General features: G+C 38.5%; 1 long non-coding RNA gene across 1 annotated transcript; it reads left to right on the top strand.

Annotated features, from left to right (window-relative positions):
- The first annotated feature begins 1,093 nt into the window (after positions 1-1,093).
- On the top strand, positions 1,094-2,041 carry LOC107567975 (uncharacterized). Its single transcript, XR_001606689.1, has 3 exons — positions 1,094-1,346; positions 1,424-1,484; positions 1,630-2,041. It is a non-coding gene; the product is annotated as an uncharacterized lncRNA (long non-coding RNA).
- Positions 2,042-17,769: the final 15,728 nt, after the last annotated feature.

The raw sequence follows: 17,769 nt of genomic DNA, 5'->3' as shown, positions 1-17,769 counted from the left end.
TTTATTTGTTTGTTATAGGCCTGTTGACAACAACATGAATGATCAACCTGAAAATTTGATACGATTTACGCATGTGATTTTTCTGTTCAGACCAATGCATAAAAAACAGGTGGGCTGAATGGTGAAATGCAGATTCACTCTCTGAAAGTAGGTGGCGCTTATAGAAAAGCAGAAAAATTCTGGTTATTCCAGGACACAAAGCTATGTACCTTGTTTACACCTGGCATTAAGATGCATTTTAGGTTGGTTTTTGATTGGATAACAAGTAGATGAGGAAGACACATTCCCATTTATACCTGTTTTTTTTTATTCATTAGTCTCTTTTGTCCACTTTTGACCACGTCTGTCCTGATATCTTTGAGGAGAGGGTCTATGAGCAGGTCTTATGTATGGGCTTCTGATCTAATATTGCAAAACAAACTTGTGCAAACTACATAAAAATGTGAAAGGAGACAATGGAAAAGGATACGGAAAGCTTTGCCAAACTCTGTGGGTTTGTGTTAGAATCAGGACTAGTAATATAACATTGTGATTTTTACCCTTTTTTTGCCTTCAAACCAAATTTACGGTACAGTTTAAATCCGTAATGTTTAAGAATTAGGTCAGTAGGCAGAGAGGAAGAGGTCTTTTGTGGCTGTTCAAATGCATGAGGATTTACGAAAGCAATCCGAATGAATGCGTTTTCAAGTACCTCTGGAAGTGGTCAAAAGTTAACAGGGTCAAAACATTTCATACCCCGTTTACACCTATATGTAGCGTTATCCACTTGTAATGAGATTGACAAAAATACATTTTGATACCAGGTGCAAACTGGGCCTATCTGTTTCTGACACTCTCTGGTCACAGAAAAGAGAGTAGGTCAAACAGTATTTACATGTGTATATAAATGTAAGGGAAGCAGGTCAATTTAGCTCAAAGGGAATCATTTATGATTTTTCATAGGGAATTTGGACAGAATCACGGTTTTAGGCTGATCACTGAGTCGGCCAGCGATTCATTGAACGAGCCGTATAACATCAATTCTGCAATGGATATTAATGTGGCATATAGGAAAGTAGGTCAGGTGGGCGGCGTCAGTAAATAGTTTTAGGTGAGCCGTCTATGGTACCTGGTGACGCAAATTAGAGGGCAATTAGCCATTTGTATGAGCGAATGCCACATGTAAAGGGAGTGCCACTAGCACAGCATTTCAGACACTGGAGGGGAGTGAAAAGGTGAAGCACTATTGTGTGAAGGAGTCCATATTTAAAGAAGCCTCTAATAGTTCTCGAAAAACTGTTTGATGTGACCAGTAGGCAAGGCTGATAGCCGTCGATTGCGTTGTGACTCAATTTGAATTGTTTCAGGTATGGAGTTTTATATGATACGGGACGTATATTTTAAATTTGGAGTTGCGTATTCTGATCTGTTCTTTGTGTAATAGTAAAGCGGCGCAAGATCACGTTTTATGAGGATACATTTGGCAAGCTGCATCTATGGTTCAGGTATGGATGTTTTAAAGAGTAGTAAGTGTGTATGAATGACTTGCTTGACCTAATAATGTTTTTATTTGTAGGAGAGTATGTCAGCCACTGTTTTCTTTACCTCCATATTAAATTAATGATTTAGTGTGTTTTGTGTGTTAATTAGACGCAGCGCGTTGAGAAACGTGAAGGGGGAGAGATTTTTCTTGTGTTTCTTTTGTAGTTTTCGTTTGTATTGTATTTCTTTGGGAATTGTATTTTAATTTTATTTGGGTATCGATGGTACAAACGGTACAATTCACAGGTAATGGCATTGAGCAATATGCAATAATACCCTTTAAAGTTTATCACAGAAGTGTGCTGATTGCAGTGTATCACGTGAAGGTGATCGCTTAATTTGTGGTGCGATTCTCTGCGTGTGAATTAGAGTAACTTATTGTGTGTAGTGGGTTTTGTATTTAAAGGGTTTATGACCTGCCTTGCCTGTGTACACCACATTATACCCTCTTTTTACCTGTCATGCTGTGAAATGTTTTAGCATTATATGTAATAAGGAATAAAGAGTTAGGTATTTTGTACACCAGCACCTGCCTTTGTCCTTTAATTAGGATATACCTGTTATTAATCGTTTAAATACGGCAAGTGTCCCTTTCTGAGCACGGTAAGGCACCTGAAGGCCACATTAAAATCGAAAGTATAGTGAAAACACTATTTATTAGCACAGTAACAAGATTGGCAGTTTAAGACATTAACTTGTAAGCACAAAACACGAGATACTTCTCTTTTCAATATAACTAAGGCGTTATTAGATAAATCTAAGACATATAAACTAGTCTAACACGCACTCACACATTCTCACAAATTGCAGGAAGAGAGAAAGTTAGGAAAGAATGAGTTTAAGAGTATGAAAATGTGAAATTCCAAGTTTAAAACAATATGTGCAATTGCATAGACCTGAACAACCATCAATCACTTAATTAACCCTCGAATTGAGTTCCTCAATGAGGTTAACATTTATATTAAATGCACCAGTTCAGCTAGAATCTGTAGGTACTTGCGTTAACTGTGTAGGGGGTTCCCTTTCCCGAGGTTGCTGATTGGCTGGAAGTTCAGTAGTCGTTGAAGTGACGTCTTGGGAAGCCAGTGGTTGGGCGTTGGCTGAAGATGCAGAGTTGTGGGCTGGTTGAAGTTTTGAGGCAGTCACAGACTCGAGGTGAACTCGGAGACAAAACTTAACTCCGAACACGAAACTCTCAACGGAAAAGAAAAGAAAGTAAAGTAGAAGAATAGAAGTAACGAGACTAGGTCGTTTTCTTCTCATCGTGGCTAAGTAGCAGCGGGCGTGCAGGCCGAAGCACACTGGAACGGCGCTCGACGAATTCACAGGCAAAAAGCAGTGGCAAAAATCTAGAAGCATACTTTGATGGTGTCCTGAGTTTTTAAACTGGGCTTTTGGACACATCCCAAATCTTGTCTTGACCAATTAGACAATGTCTTAGCTCGGGGTGTTGTATGTTTCTCCTCCCAATACATAAATCAACATGTCATCTCGTCAGTCACATGGTCCAAATTTTCCCACTCTTGCAGAATATAATTTTGGACATGATTTCTATAACAAGAATGTGATACATTTGACAAAGAATTGTTTGGAAGAAATGTTTCAAGCAAGAAGATTCAAACACACACATACTAAACATGAATATGAACCCTTAAGCTATTCAATAGTTATTAAAAAGACATACACAATAAGTGATTAGAACATGATAGTCAAATGTGTGGGTTACATACATGATATGGAGTTAAGCAATGGACTGATATTCGTTTATAAGTCTTTTTGAGTTCATTTTGGTGCATCTACATCTCTAAAAGACAGTTTCTGTGCCATTCTGTGAACATAAGGACATGTTCTGTGAAGACCAGAGGTTAAAAGGTCTCCTAAGAAATCTCAGTCTGATCTTTGTCTTCTAGGTGGGGGAAACCAATCCAAAGAGCTTGTGATCGTGATTACTATCATGGATTTACATGTGATGGTCATGCTGTGCATCTCTTTGACCATCAATTTTGATTACTTGCCCCAAAATTGACAATCTCCTTCCTGAATTGTTCTTTTGTGTTAATGTTGCAAGCTGTTCTGTGAAAGAGTTGGTTAGTTAGGCTTGCTTCAGACTGATTTACGAACATCCTGTTGTCTTGGGCCTTTCTGTGGAATTCAGCTCCTCGTGTTTCAACCATGTTCTTGAGTCGCTCTGATACCCTACATAAATATATCCGTTGCATTGACAGTATGCAAATGTTTGTGTTGGTTTGAATGCAGTAACAGCTGTTCTTTCAAATCAACATGTTTATTGAACAAAATGTTTCAAATTTTTAGGCTTTTAAAAAATAATTGGCCACTGGTAAAGCATCTACACGGAATAATCAATGATGGACCTCTGAAAATTATGTAGACCACTACTTTCTGTCATGCCTGTTAATTCATCTCAATGGTCAGTTAGTCATTTATTTAGCTTGTACCAAAGAAATATTTCATAAGCTTTAACTCTCGCTAAAATGCTCTTGTGTGTAGAACTACTTTTCTATGCCACTGATTCACCTTCTTGCTTAAAAACCGCTTGTATTGTGCTGCAATTTTGAAGCAATAATCACAACAAAACAAAAGCAGGTAAAAGATTTATAAGACACTGGTATAATTAATTTGACTCCATTAAATTGCTGACTCCATTGTTCTTATTACTTAACCCCTTATTGTTTAAAGGTAAAAGTTTTTCTTAGAACTGATATGAAAACGTAAGGTTTAACCTGACCATTATTCTGAACCAGATCCTCTGTGACTTACCATGTAGAGGATTTAGAGTTGGTGTAACGCAGAGGCTTAGAGTTGAATCGACAAGGATCTAAACATGTTTAGATTTAATTGCCTATACTGATTAATGACTGCATGAAAGCTAAAATCACTTCAGCTTTCTATCAGTGATGATTATTTATATTTTATATATGTATATATATGAAGAGGGGATGCCACACAGTGGTAAACATGGCCTTGTCCCAACTTTTTTGAGATGTTGATGCCATGAAATTTAAAATCAACTTATTTTCCCTTAAAATGAAACATTTTCTCAGTTTAAACATTTGATATGTCATCTATGTTGTATTCTGAATAAAATATTGAAATTTGAAACTTCCACATCATTGCATTCTGTTTTTATTCCCAATTTGTACAGTGTCCCAACTTTTTTGGAGTAGGGTTTGTGTGTGTGTGTATATATATATATATATATATATATATATATATATCATGTGTTTAAATGCAGACAATGGAAAAGAACAACATACTGTATAGAAAAACTGTCTGCACTGCACTGCCTAGTATGAGGTAATTCATGGAGTGGTAGAGCGGCAGATTGGAAGCCTTATTCTAGATCAACAGTTACCTTTCCTTCTTAAACTCTGAGCAAAGCATTGTTAAACATGAGTGGAATACAAACTAACACCAAAACCTGGAGGTAAATGGGTGGGGATCTAGAGGGTGAGAAAGAACATTTAATCTCAGAGCAAATTTGAATAAAAGTCCTTCTTCGTTTAACTCAATTAAAGGGTATGAAAAATAAACTTGAGATGTTCTTGGGGGAAAAAATTGGTCCTCAAGTAAATTGATCTTGTTTTAGGTTGCACTTTATTTTACAGTGTACAGTGTTACAATATAATTATACATTTATATATTGAGTGATCTTAATTATATGAACTTGGAACTTGGAACTCTGTATGGTTTGGCTTAGGATGAGGGTTTGGTTTAGGGTAAATTGCATGTAATTATGCATAATTTGTTGTTATTACTATAGTAAGTACATGTAACGTGTAACAAGGATACGGTAAAATAAAGCGTCACCTTGTTTTATCTTGTTTGTTTCTTGATTTGTTGTTTACTAAAAAAAATTTAAAAAAACATTAATTGCTTGTTGAAAGCCTTCACTCAAATGCTATGTATTGGTGCTCTAGTTGGTCTTTGAATGCAGAAAAAGACACCAAGGCAATCATATGTTTGAAAAGAGGGGGAAAAAATAAGTGCATGGAAGACAATGAACAATTAATTTACTTTACTAGATTAATTTAAAAACAAATCATTGATAAAACACCACTTGGGCTTACATTGTCTGCCTGCTATATATTTTAAACCATTACGTCCCATTAAAAAGTGTGGCGTTTTATAAATTAGAAGCTCGACAGGATTAAGACCTAATTAACCCAAGGATCTGCATGTGACCGCAAAAATATGCAAAAAAATGACTACAGCCCTACGTAGACCATATCGGCCTGGAGGAGGAGAAGACGCTCTGTGCCTCTGCACTCTCTTTGTACCTGCAGCATAAAAGGAAATGTGTAAGCCTAGGGCATCCTGTGATATTTCAGCCATCCATTACGACCTGAACTACAACTGAGCCAGATTCGGGGTCAGTGAAAATCAGAGGGAAAAGAAGATCTTGCAAGAAAAGAAGAGAAAGAGATTAGAAATTAGGAAAATGAAGAGACGAATAGTGTGATAAAGAGTAAAGCCAGAAAATACAAACACACAGACTTCAATGTTTGGCCAAGTGTGAAGCTGACTTGAAATTGGACAGTAAAAAACGACAGACAATGTCTACAATTTCTACTAAAAGCAAGCAACACAGTGCTATATTTATTACTTTTCGCATTTGCAGTGTAGACAACTTTGTTTATTATAAGGCCAGCACTCTGGTTTTGATGTGTTGCCTCATCACATCACTCACTCTCATTATAGATTTGGATTTTTTTTTTCAAGGTGTGCATCCACACATGCGTTTTCAGCTAATATTGCTTTTAGTTGTGTCAAGTCAAGTCACTTTTATTTATATAGCGCTTTATACAATACTGATTGTGTCAAAGCAGTTTTACAGTGTCAAACAGAAAAATAGTTTGCCAATAATGCAAGAAGACAATACCAAAGTCATTTTTCCAGCTAAAGTCAGTTCATTGATGATTCAGTGATGTCATTGTGTTGGGGTTTTTTTGCATTTTCATTCAAGCAATAGCATCTACAGTACCTAAATTCATTACCTTAAAATTCATTAATACTTTAGGGTTAATATGAAGTGTGTAGAATTTGCTCTGACAGCTTTAGCCTCACATTCTTAGCCATGAACTGTAGACTTCAGGAGGCACAGAGCTATGTGATGCATGTGCATCTAATTACAGCCATCTCTCTGCTTTATTGTGTCATATTACCTTTCTTTTATTCTGCATTAAAATCTAGTAGATGTGCTTTCATCCTGTCACTGTGCTTATTAAAACTTTACATATTCACAGCGCAGCAGGACAGATCCTTAATGAGCAGGATAGGACTCACTAATGGAGTTTTTCCAGTCTGTTTCCATCACAAACTAAGAGCAATAATGAGCGGGGTCCTAACAGAGGGACATGGCTAGAAAAGGATACAGTGCCAGTCAATAATATCATTCTACAGTGGGGAAAGTAGCATCATAAGCTATTGATCGCATTGATAGTGAATTTGTAAAATCTAATTATAGAAATGCTCTGGACGAAATACCATTCTTAAAAAATCAATTTAGATCTATGATCTCATTTCAGAGAGATTTGCATAATACATAACTTCTTAACACTCACATCCAAATCCAGAGGGAAAGCAGTTGCCTGTAGTCTGTTAGATGGTGGATTGAAACTGGTTTTGTTTTCAGGACACAGATTTTACATTGACTGAACATTATCATACACAAAAATAAACAAAAATGTCCTGATAAAATCAAACGTTCAAATGTAGGCTATTGATAATATCATACATAATGCATAGTCCCAAAAATATAAAAAATTAGTAACACTGACATAACAAAAGTCGTGCATGAACAGAATCAGAAGCATTTGACTTTCTTTTGTAATTTAGTTTGGGTTGCATTTTATTTCACCCTCAGTTTTGTTTATGGTTTTCAAGAATAAGGGCATGCCATCAAAACCTGCAAACATGATATCCATCTAAAAATTTTAGTTTCAAACTATGTAGTGCCGCCTTCTGAGCTGTCAGCTTTTGGTTGCTATCAGTAAGCATTTCCCCATGAAGTTGAGAATAATGGAACCACACTCAGATTTTTCTCAGCCCTTCAAGCGCAAAATACAAAATGCTTAGCTGACTGCTACTACCTGATTCAATCAAGTGTGCAACATTGTATACCCGTGGGCTATACGCAGAGAGGGGGGAAGGCCAACTTGTGTTTTAATTAATATCATAATACTCTATTCTCAACAGTCAAGCCTTTAGCGTTTGAAGCTGTGTCTTTAGTTTTCTATGTCTTGTAAGCATTTTAAAGACATAAGCAAAAATGCTTGAAGCATTTTTCTCCCTCTGCATACTCTGAAATTATACAATTGCATTTGGTTTGTTATGAGAGGCTTTAGTTTACTATATGCAAACATACATTTTGGTGACAGAATTATACTGTGGTTGAAAAATGCTATGTGTTGAAAAAGAAAACAAACTTGTGAATTAATGATAGTGGTAAAGTATGTAGTTTGCATGCTGTTGGTATCTGTATCATATGAGTATTTTGTTTTCAGTTACAATGCATTTCTGCATCTTTCAGTGGTCTTGTGTTGTCTTATGCATTTTCTACTCTTTAAATTCCATAATTGTAATCCTACCTTTTAACAGTGCTTACCACATCCTCACTGCAAGATTTGTAATAACAGAATGAAGGCAGAGAAGGCCAAAAACATATTGTGTAGGGGAAAAAAGAAGGTTAAACAACAAAAGGTCTGAGTGGGGTGCGGGGAAAGACATTGCCATGGGTCACATGGTTAACAAATCAGACGTCAGAGATCCGGGTGAAGCTCCCTACCCTTAGGGCGGACCTGGGGACGTGTGTGTTCCGTGGAGGCTCACTGATCACACATGGAACACACACTTAAGACCTCATTCAGTCTACTGTACCTGCCTTACGCTGGGGATAGTGCAAAGTAGCATAAATACATCTATGGAAGATCATGTACTATTTAATTATTTGTAATTAATTAATTTATTTAAAAGAAAAAAAAATTTATTCAAAAACTCTAAAATAGAGTTGACTAAGTGGAAGTCGGACAGAAACTTGCCCAGATAAAATATGATGTATTTGGACATTTCAGATTAAATTGGAAGCTATGGGAACTCATTTGCTGTGACTTGTGAAGAGGGACATTGTATTACGTTAATTGTATTTTTTCAAAACAAAAAACAAACTGCAAGCATTTTTAATTACTCGAGGTGAGTTTTCTGCATCAGGAGATCCGAACTGATTATTCCAGCCCTGGGAGAGGAGCTGTCTCCCTGTGCTCTGTCAAAAGGTCAATTATGGCCCGAAACCGCCACATGGCTGACACTGACCTGGAAGGACCAGCCACGACCCCACAACCACAGGCTCCAATGACTGGATCATCTAACATGCAAGCAGCCTGCAGCCATGGAAAGCTGACATTTCTCCTTATTTAAATGAACACAAACAATATGCGTCTCAGCCCTTTGCCCAGCCTGGGCCAAATATAAATGCACCAGGACAAGGGGACACTGTCGCACTGTCCTCTGAACCCGAAGTCCTGTAGTGTGTGTAGTGTGTGTATGTGTGTGTGTGTGTGTGTGTGTGTGCCTATTGGTAACACGTTTCAATGAAACCTGTATTTATAATGCATTACAATGCATAATGGCCTTTAAAAATGCAAATTTAATATCATGAATAATCATAACAACAGATATAATACATTATAATAATACCTATTAGTATAAAACCTACAAATGTGTTGTATAATATCATGAATAATCTTAACAACATATATAATACCTTATAATAATACTTACTTATTAGTATAACTTGTAAGAATATATGATAATTTATAACACATGATGAACAGCATTATATCTACATTATTATGTATCACAGCTCCCATAGTTATAATTTATTATACATATATGTCTTATATCTTGACACTCTTTATTTAAACGTATTATAGACTTTATATAAATCGTATTATTATTATTCATATTATTAAATAATAAAAAAAAAAAATGAATATCAAATAACAAATTTGATTTAACCGGAGAGTTGAAATATCATTGGGCGTTTCTCAAACAGAAGAAGGACGAATCCTTGTAAGGCTGCATATTTAAGCTGCCACATCATAAAGCTCTATCCAAGGACATTTCGGTTTAAAGGATACTTAGTAGCACCCATTGTTTCACTTCCTGTGGCCTGTTGTGAAGGATACATCAGGTCCTTTGTGTCATTCAATCGCCTACAATCCTTTGCACAGATTCCAATTCACAAAAAAAATGAATTAGCTGAAAATGAATTGACACTGAGCTTGTTCAATGTCATTATGTTATGCACCGTGCTTACGCAGTATAGCTTCAATATTTTAGTCTTTAGCGTACTGGCACTTTTTCGTGCATACCGGCATTTCTGACATGTTGCCGGTACTGAGTCAAAGCGTCAGTGTCTGGGTGATTAGAAATGACACTATAAAGCAGAGGTGTATAAAGTACCTGAAAGCAATACTCAAGTAAAAGTACAGATATCTTACCAGAAAAGGACTTTGGTAGAAGTTGAAGTCACCGTTTATAATATTACTTGAGTAAAAGTCTTAAAGTATGTGATATTTATTGTACTTTAGTACGAAAAGTATTTTTTTAATCTTAAACGTACTTAAGTATTGAAAGTAAAAGTACAAGTAAATGCAAAATGGAAAAGAAGCAAATAAATATAAATAATTTTCATACACAGCTTGAGTAGCAAGATTATGTTCAGTTTTAACTCTTTCTTCCATTTTGTATTTTTGGGTAAGAATAAGAAGCACTTCATCCGGTACTTAGTGTCTTTCATTCCAACATAAGAAAACATTTCTGGAATCTGCATCTGAAAATGCATTTAGATGTATTTACACAGTTTATGTATCTCAGAGGGGGCATGGATGCATTTAAACTGCAGTTACAGATGTATAAATAGGCCTAATGTTTTGTTTTTAACATAAAACGTTGAATACTGATATTTGAAATAATTTAAAATATGAAAAAAATAGTCTAAATTAGAAATTAAAACCGCCAGTAGGTGACAGCAAGTGACTATTAATGAGTGAGTCATTGAGATTCAACCGATTTATTCAAACGACTGATTCATTCAGAAAAAAAGCATTTGACTGTGTTAATGAGTGAATCACTGAATCATCTATTCAACCGGTTCGTTCAAAAAGCTGATTCATTCAATAAGTAAACACCGTCCATTGCTCAGAGATGCAAAACAGTGCTGTGATCTTTATTTGGAACTATTTTCATTAGCAAAATTGAGCAAAAACAAGCAATATTATGTCTAAAATAAAGTCACTTATTGCTTTACTGAACTTGCATAAAATGATTATTAAATGTGTTCATGCTGATATCTGCAGAAAAACGGTACACTTTGTGTGATATAGATTAAGTTAACTATATTAAATTATATAAATATAAAAAGCATACAGAAGCAATGCCGTCTACAATTTAGAATGCCTGGAATTTTGACATTTAGATGTATTTACACAGTTTATGTATCTCAGAGGGGGCATGGATGCATTTAAACTGCAGTTACAGATGTATAAATAGGCCTAATGTTTTGTTTTTAACATAAAACGTTGAATACTGATATTTGAAATAATTTAAAATATGAAAAAAATAGTCTAAATTAGAAATTAAAACCGCCAGTAGGTGACAGCAAGTGACTATTAATGAGTGAGTCATTGAGATTCAACCGATTTATTCAAACGACTGATTCATTCAGAAAAAAAGCATTTGACTGTGTTAATGAGTGAATCACTGAATCATCTATTCAACCGGTTCGTTCAAAAAGCTGATTCATTCAATAAGTAAACACCGTCCATTGCTCAGAGATGCAAAACAGTGCTGTGATCTTTATTTGGAACTATTTTCATTAGCAAAATTGAGCAAAAACAAGCAATATTATGTCTAAAATAAAGTCACTTATTGCTTTACTGAACTTGCATAAAATGATTATTAAATGTGTTCATGCTGATATCTGCAGAAAAACGGTACACTTTGTGTGATATAGATTAAGTTAACTATATTGAACTATAGCCTATAAATATAAAAAGCATACAGAAGCTGTTACGGGGCTGACGAGACGTGAGACATGCGGATCCATGTGCAAGCTTTATTAAAGCAGAGGAGGTCAGAAACATAGGCAGGGTTGAACAGTGGCAAATAGTTATATGAATAATCCCATTGTCCGGCAGTACAGGTGGAGCAGAGAACCACCAGAGCCAGACAGTAGACCACCACGGCGGGGCAGAGAACCAGCACGGCGGAGCAGAGGACCACCACAGTGGAGCAGAGGATCACCAGAGCCAGACAGACCACCACGGCGGAGCAGAAGGAACAGGAAACCCCCCCGGTGAACCACACCGATCAGGAGACCATGGCGGAGACTGTAACAACGAGAGAGCAGAGACAGACAACACAGACAGAACATTGGGGTTGATATACAAGGCTGAGTGTTCAGAGGCAGCCTCCTTGGCTGGGTTGGGACAGGACAAAAGTTCACAAACGACCTCCTTGGCCGAATCAAAGCAAGCAAAGAATTCACAAACGGCCTCCATAGTCGTGACAGGAAAGGATGAGGATTCCCCGACGGCCTCCATAGCTGTGACAGGACGAGCAGGGAGTTCGCAAACAGACTTTATAGCCGTGACAGGACAGGATGAGGATTCCCAAACGGCCTCCATAGCCATGACAGGACGAGCAGGGAGTTCGCAAACAGACTTTATAGCCGTGACAGGACAGGATGAGGATTCCCAAACGGCCTCCATAGCCATGACAGGACGAGCAGGGAGTTCGCAAACGTCCTTTATAGCCGTGACAGAACGAGCAGGGAGTTTGCAAATGGCCTCCATAGCCGTGACAGGGCAGGACGAAGATTCACAGACGGGCTCCTTAGCTGTGACAGGACAGGCAGAGAGTTCACCGACGACCTCTATAGCCGTGAAAGGACGGGACGAGAGTTCACTGACGGCTTCCATAGCCGTGACAGGACAAGCATGGAGTTCGCAAGCGGCCTCTATAGCCGTGACAGGACAGGCAAAGAGTTCACTGACAACCTCCTTGGCCGCAACAGAACAGGCAGAGAGTTCATAGATGGCCTCCATAGCTGTTACAGGACAGGAAGTGAGTTAATAAACGGCCTCCGTAGCCGATTCAGGGCTGGACGTAAGTTCACAGACAGCCTCTGTGGCCGGGTTGAGACAGGACAATTGTTCATAGGCCGTGACAGGACAGGCTGAAAGTGCGTTGCTGGGCGCCACCACCACCCAAGGAGCTGAAGCGAGTATCGCCGTTTCGGGAGGTTCTGCAGCATGCGCCGCCACCTCTGAAGAGACTGCAGTGGACACCATGGCCTCTGGGAGCACAGCAGCGGGCACCGCTACCTCGGGAGGTTCTGCAGCATAAGTCTCCAATGGTGGATAACCTGCCTCTAGCAAATCGGCGGTGGAGTACGCGGCCCAGATACACCATAAAGCAACCCCCCATATGGGAAGTGCTGCAGACAGGGGAATGAGTTCATGAACAGAAGGGTTAGAGTGAGTGGGTTTGGGGATACCAGCTGTGCGTGCAGACACCAGCGGTGCATCCCTCACACTGGATAACAGACTGGGATACCGAAGGGCTGACCATGATAATCTGGGTGTAACAGACAGGACGTGACATGACTCTGGATGATCAGCTGTGATGCGACGTGATTCTGGATGATCAGCTGTGATGTGACGTGACTCTGGAGGAATAACTGAGGCGTGACGTGACTCTGGAAGAACAGCTGAGACGTGATGAGGCTCTGGATGAACGGCTGAGATGTGACGAGGCTCTGGCAGATCAGATGAGACTTGACTGGACTCATGAAGATCAGTTATGACTTGACTTGACTCATGACAATCAACTGCGACCTGACTTGCCTTGTGAAGATCAGCTGTGACTAGACTTGACTCCTGACGATCAGCTGAGACTTGACTTGACTCATGAAGATCAGCTGTGACTTGACTTGACTCATGAAGATCAGCTGTGACTTGACTTGACTCAGGAAGATCAACTGTGACTTGACTTGACTCAGGAAGATCAATTGTGACTTGAATTGACTCAGGAAGATCAATTGTGACTTGACTTGACTCAGGAAGATCGATTGTGACTTGACTTGACTCAGGAAGATTGATTGTGACTTGACTTGACTCAGGAAGATCAGCTGTGACTTGACTGGACTCAATAAGATCAGCTGTGACTTGACTGGACTCAGGAAGATCAGCTGTGACTTCATTTGACTCTACGGGGCGCTGTGACATAACGGGGCGCTGTTGTGTCCGCCCTTTTGCGATCAGGCTCCACTGTCGCCGCCATTTTGTGAGCGTGCTCTAGTGCGGCCGTCATTACTCGAGTGAGTGCAGGGTCGCATTCCTCCGTAATGTAATGTAATGTAACCCTCAAGTGATCATGTGCCCTGATTTTGAGAGCTAGTAGCAGAATTGCTGTGTTCATACCTGGCCAATGTCCTTTGGAAAAGCCGCTGGATCCTTGAGTGGCCGAGTATTCTGTTACGGGGCTGACGAGACGTGAGACATGCGGATCCATATGCAAGCTTTATTAAAGCAGAGGAGGTCAGAAACATAGGCAGGGTCCAACAGTGGCAAACAGGTATATGGGGTGAAAGACACAAGTAAGGGTGACCTCTGATAGCTAGCAGACGGAAGTTCATGGACCGGATACGTAACAGAAGCATTTTTACCGTCTACAATTTAGAATGCCTGTAATTTTGAGTTTTAATAGACTAATAAATCAACGTGCGTGTGTGTGATTTGGTGATATATCCTACTTGATCATGTCAGATCACACATCCTTACAACACTTACCATATTATCACAGATGATGCTGTATCGCACACCCCAGACTCGACTTGAGTGGAAAATGAATCATCCGCAGTTGTGCGCGCACTTGTTTGCACATGAGCAAAGGTGTTTTTAGGAGTCTAACTTGCAAACGCCAGACCACTGATTCGTCAAACCTGTTTCCTGCAGTCCGTGTTTTTCTGACTTCTGACTATTTTGTAGTAAGTAATGAATATGCTTCGGGGAAATGTATCGGAGTAAAAGTATACATTTTAATTAGGAAATGTAGTGGAGTAAAAGTAAAAGTTGGCTGAAATATAAAAACTCAAGTAAAGTACAGATACTCCCAAAAAATACTTAAGTACTGTAACGAAGTATTATTAGATTATGCTCTGGTCAGTGGTTTAGTTATTCTGAATGGATCCGTTTAGTAGCATGTACAGTCAAGTTAAGGCAGCAGGTTTAGTGGTCTTTTGGCGTCTCTGTGTGGTCCTGTTTGGTGGTTCTTATTTATATTAACTGGTGCTTATTTATATTAAAAATGCTCTAAAAACCATAAAAACCCAAAGATCATGCATGATTCTACGCAGACGCTACAACAAATTTCTTTCTTTCCTTCTTTTGGCATTATATACATATGTTTGGGTATGATGAAAATTTTTTTATTTTTTTATTTTTTTATGGGGGGGGGGGGGGGGGGGGGGGGGGGGGAGTACCGGCATTTTTTTTCCACTTCAAGCACTGGTTATGCACGACAAAAAAATGAGGATTCTTATTTAATCTTCTTAACGAATTTATATTAAATGTATTGTTTGTTTAGCGATATTGGTTTTAATTTTGTGCCTGCATGCTTAGATGCTAAATTCACAGTGAGTTCGACATTTCACAGAATATGCACATTATTCGAGAATGGTTTGACCAGTCAACTTAAAATTGCATAACTTTTATCAAAGTCTAAAAATGCTTATAGGTTTCAGATTATTTTAAAAATTTTATCCTGGCTTCATGTATCTTGCAAATCCTTATTTTTGGTGTTATAGAAATGGCCATCCTAATTATAACCATAAGAGCTATTACAACCTAAATGGATATAACATAACCAAAATATTTTAATGTACTATAATTTGTTAAATTCATTCATGAGCTGATATTACAAGGCTTTTCTAAGGCATTATTAAGAATACATTTACAATGCATTATACACACAGGTTTTATAGAAAGTGTTTCTGAATATCTTACACCTCTGAATATCTTAACAGCACTAGTAAAAAGAATAATCAATGGATTTGTATACACAGTGAATATAAATGTATGAACATAAGTTATCTTCATTTTTGCAGTAAATCTCTCAACAGGTGTTTTACCCTTTATGAACCAGTCATAAAATATGAGTCAGGTCTCCTTTGAGGTCTGTATACTCCTCATGATTAAGGAGCTTGCCTGGAGCTCTACTTCCTTCAGTAAATGTTTATCTGTGTGGACATGCTTTCTCTTTCTGTCTGTGCCATATCTGTGGATGTACACCAGTCTTCGTTCAATGCGCACCACTGTAAGGGCTCTTGTGTCTGGAGGGTATATACGGATTAACCCCTGCAACACACTGACGAGAAGAACAACGAGAGAAAGGTTGAGTATAAACTTGGCATCCCCTTCTCCTCCAGTCCCCCAAAACCCCAACCCCCACCCACCCCCGCTTCATCTTCTGTCTCACTGTTCTCCGGAATCAGTTTTTGTAATATGCCTGAGCTGCATCATACAGAGAAGCATTACAAATCACTACTCCAGTGCCCACAGAAACCAATCATTATAGCCACCAAACACAAACAAAAATAAATGTATATCCAATGAGAAATGTAAGGAAAAGGTATTTTTTCACATTCTAATACAATGGGAACACAAGAGCTCCATATATTTCAGTTTATGTGGCTGTAGCCCTGGGCTATGCACAGCAGGCTGATATTAGTTTTAAATACAGATTGTGAGCAATAAAGTAGCAGAAGGGGTTCTGTCCCCACTGCACACAGAATCAGAGACCAGCTCCTCTTCTCTGCCAGAGAGCTTCAATCACAAACAGGAAATAAATGTACTTGTTTGGTTGTCATCTATAAACTGTTATTGATCTCTCAAATGAAATTTGTTCATGCTGATCGATCAAACGCATTATCTTCTTGTTTTTTTGCTTCCCTTCCTCTACAGTCTATTACCAGTTACACAGCCATCTCCCCAGGCATTGAGGTGAAGTGGATTCCAGGCTGAGAGTGGTGGTAGGGTTGTAAAAGTCAGCCAGCACACATAAGCACCAGTACTTAAAGGTAATGGAGTTACACCATGACTAAACAGCAGGGGCCTGAGGTGCAGAGCTCGATCCCCCCATGCACCCTCAACCCCTGCCTCCCCAAACCCCAAGGCGTAAGCCCGCCAGCTGGCATATCTCAGCACTTGGCAGGTCAAACAGACATGCGAGTTAAATCTATATGGCTTGTGTTACCCGTGCTCAAGTATCAGTGGAGAGCAGGATGACACCAGGGACAGTTCAATACTATCAGCTTGTGTTGGCTACTGGCCCACAAACATGTTCAGCTCACTGAAGGAGGAAAGTTTTAAAAAAGAAGTCTGTCCTATATAGGAGTAAGCAGTTTGGACAGGGCAACATCAATATCACTGTTAAAGGTGTTGTGTTAACGACTTTCATGGTTTCTTTGAGGTTGTATGGTGGAATACCAAATGAGAAACTGTGAGGTTTTGAAGGCTAAATCTCCTCAAGGGACACAGCAAAGATAATCCACTCAATTCACAATGTGACTCAAAACAAGGAAAAAAGTTTACCAGTGTATGCAGAGGTGTCTGTCACAGCACAGACACATGCATACATAGCATACAAACGCACATAGACACCAACACATAGAAGCAGATGAGTCCTTGGTTCTTGAAGGCTTGTTGACTATTGAGTAACTGTGGATGATACTTCAAAAATATATTCATAGATTGTTTTGGACTTTGTAAATATGTAGTTTACATTTATCACTAGCAATTTTCTGTGGCGTTTAGATATAGTAATATTTAGTAGTCATATGTAGTAGTCATGTTTTATTTGAGTAGATCATCCTATCTAGGCTAGAAGTTAGCAGGGCATCACAACAAAACAAGATCTCTCTCATTGTCATCAACGGATGGGCAAAACATTTTAATTTAATTTATGTGGCTTTTTTTTGGCTCATTTTTTAGGAAAATTAATTTGCAGACAAATTTATAAGAAATATCTGTATTCATTAAAAGTTGCTCAAAACCATTTTTAATTGAACCATTATTTTAGTTGATTGCAAGTGACACATTACTTTGGGAGAAGATAAAACCATAGCAACTCCTGACCATAAATGTAGGTGTGGCAGATTCTGTCGTA

Source organism: Sinocyclocheilus grahami, unplaced genomic scaffold, assembly GCF_001515645.1.
Source record: "Sinocyclocheilus grahami isolate Dianchi unplaced genomic scaffold, SAMN03320097.WGS_v1.1 scaffold1203.1, whole genome shotgun sequence".
NCBI lineage: Eukaryota > Metazoa > Chordata > Actinopteri > Cypriniformes > Cyprinidae > Sinocyclocheilus > Sinocyclocheilus grahami.
Note: the sequence above shows the minus strand (reverse complement) of the source record. Positions and strands in the feature narration are given on the sequence as shown.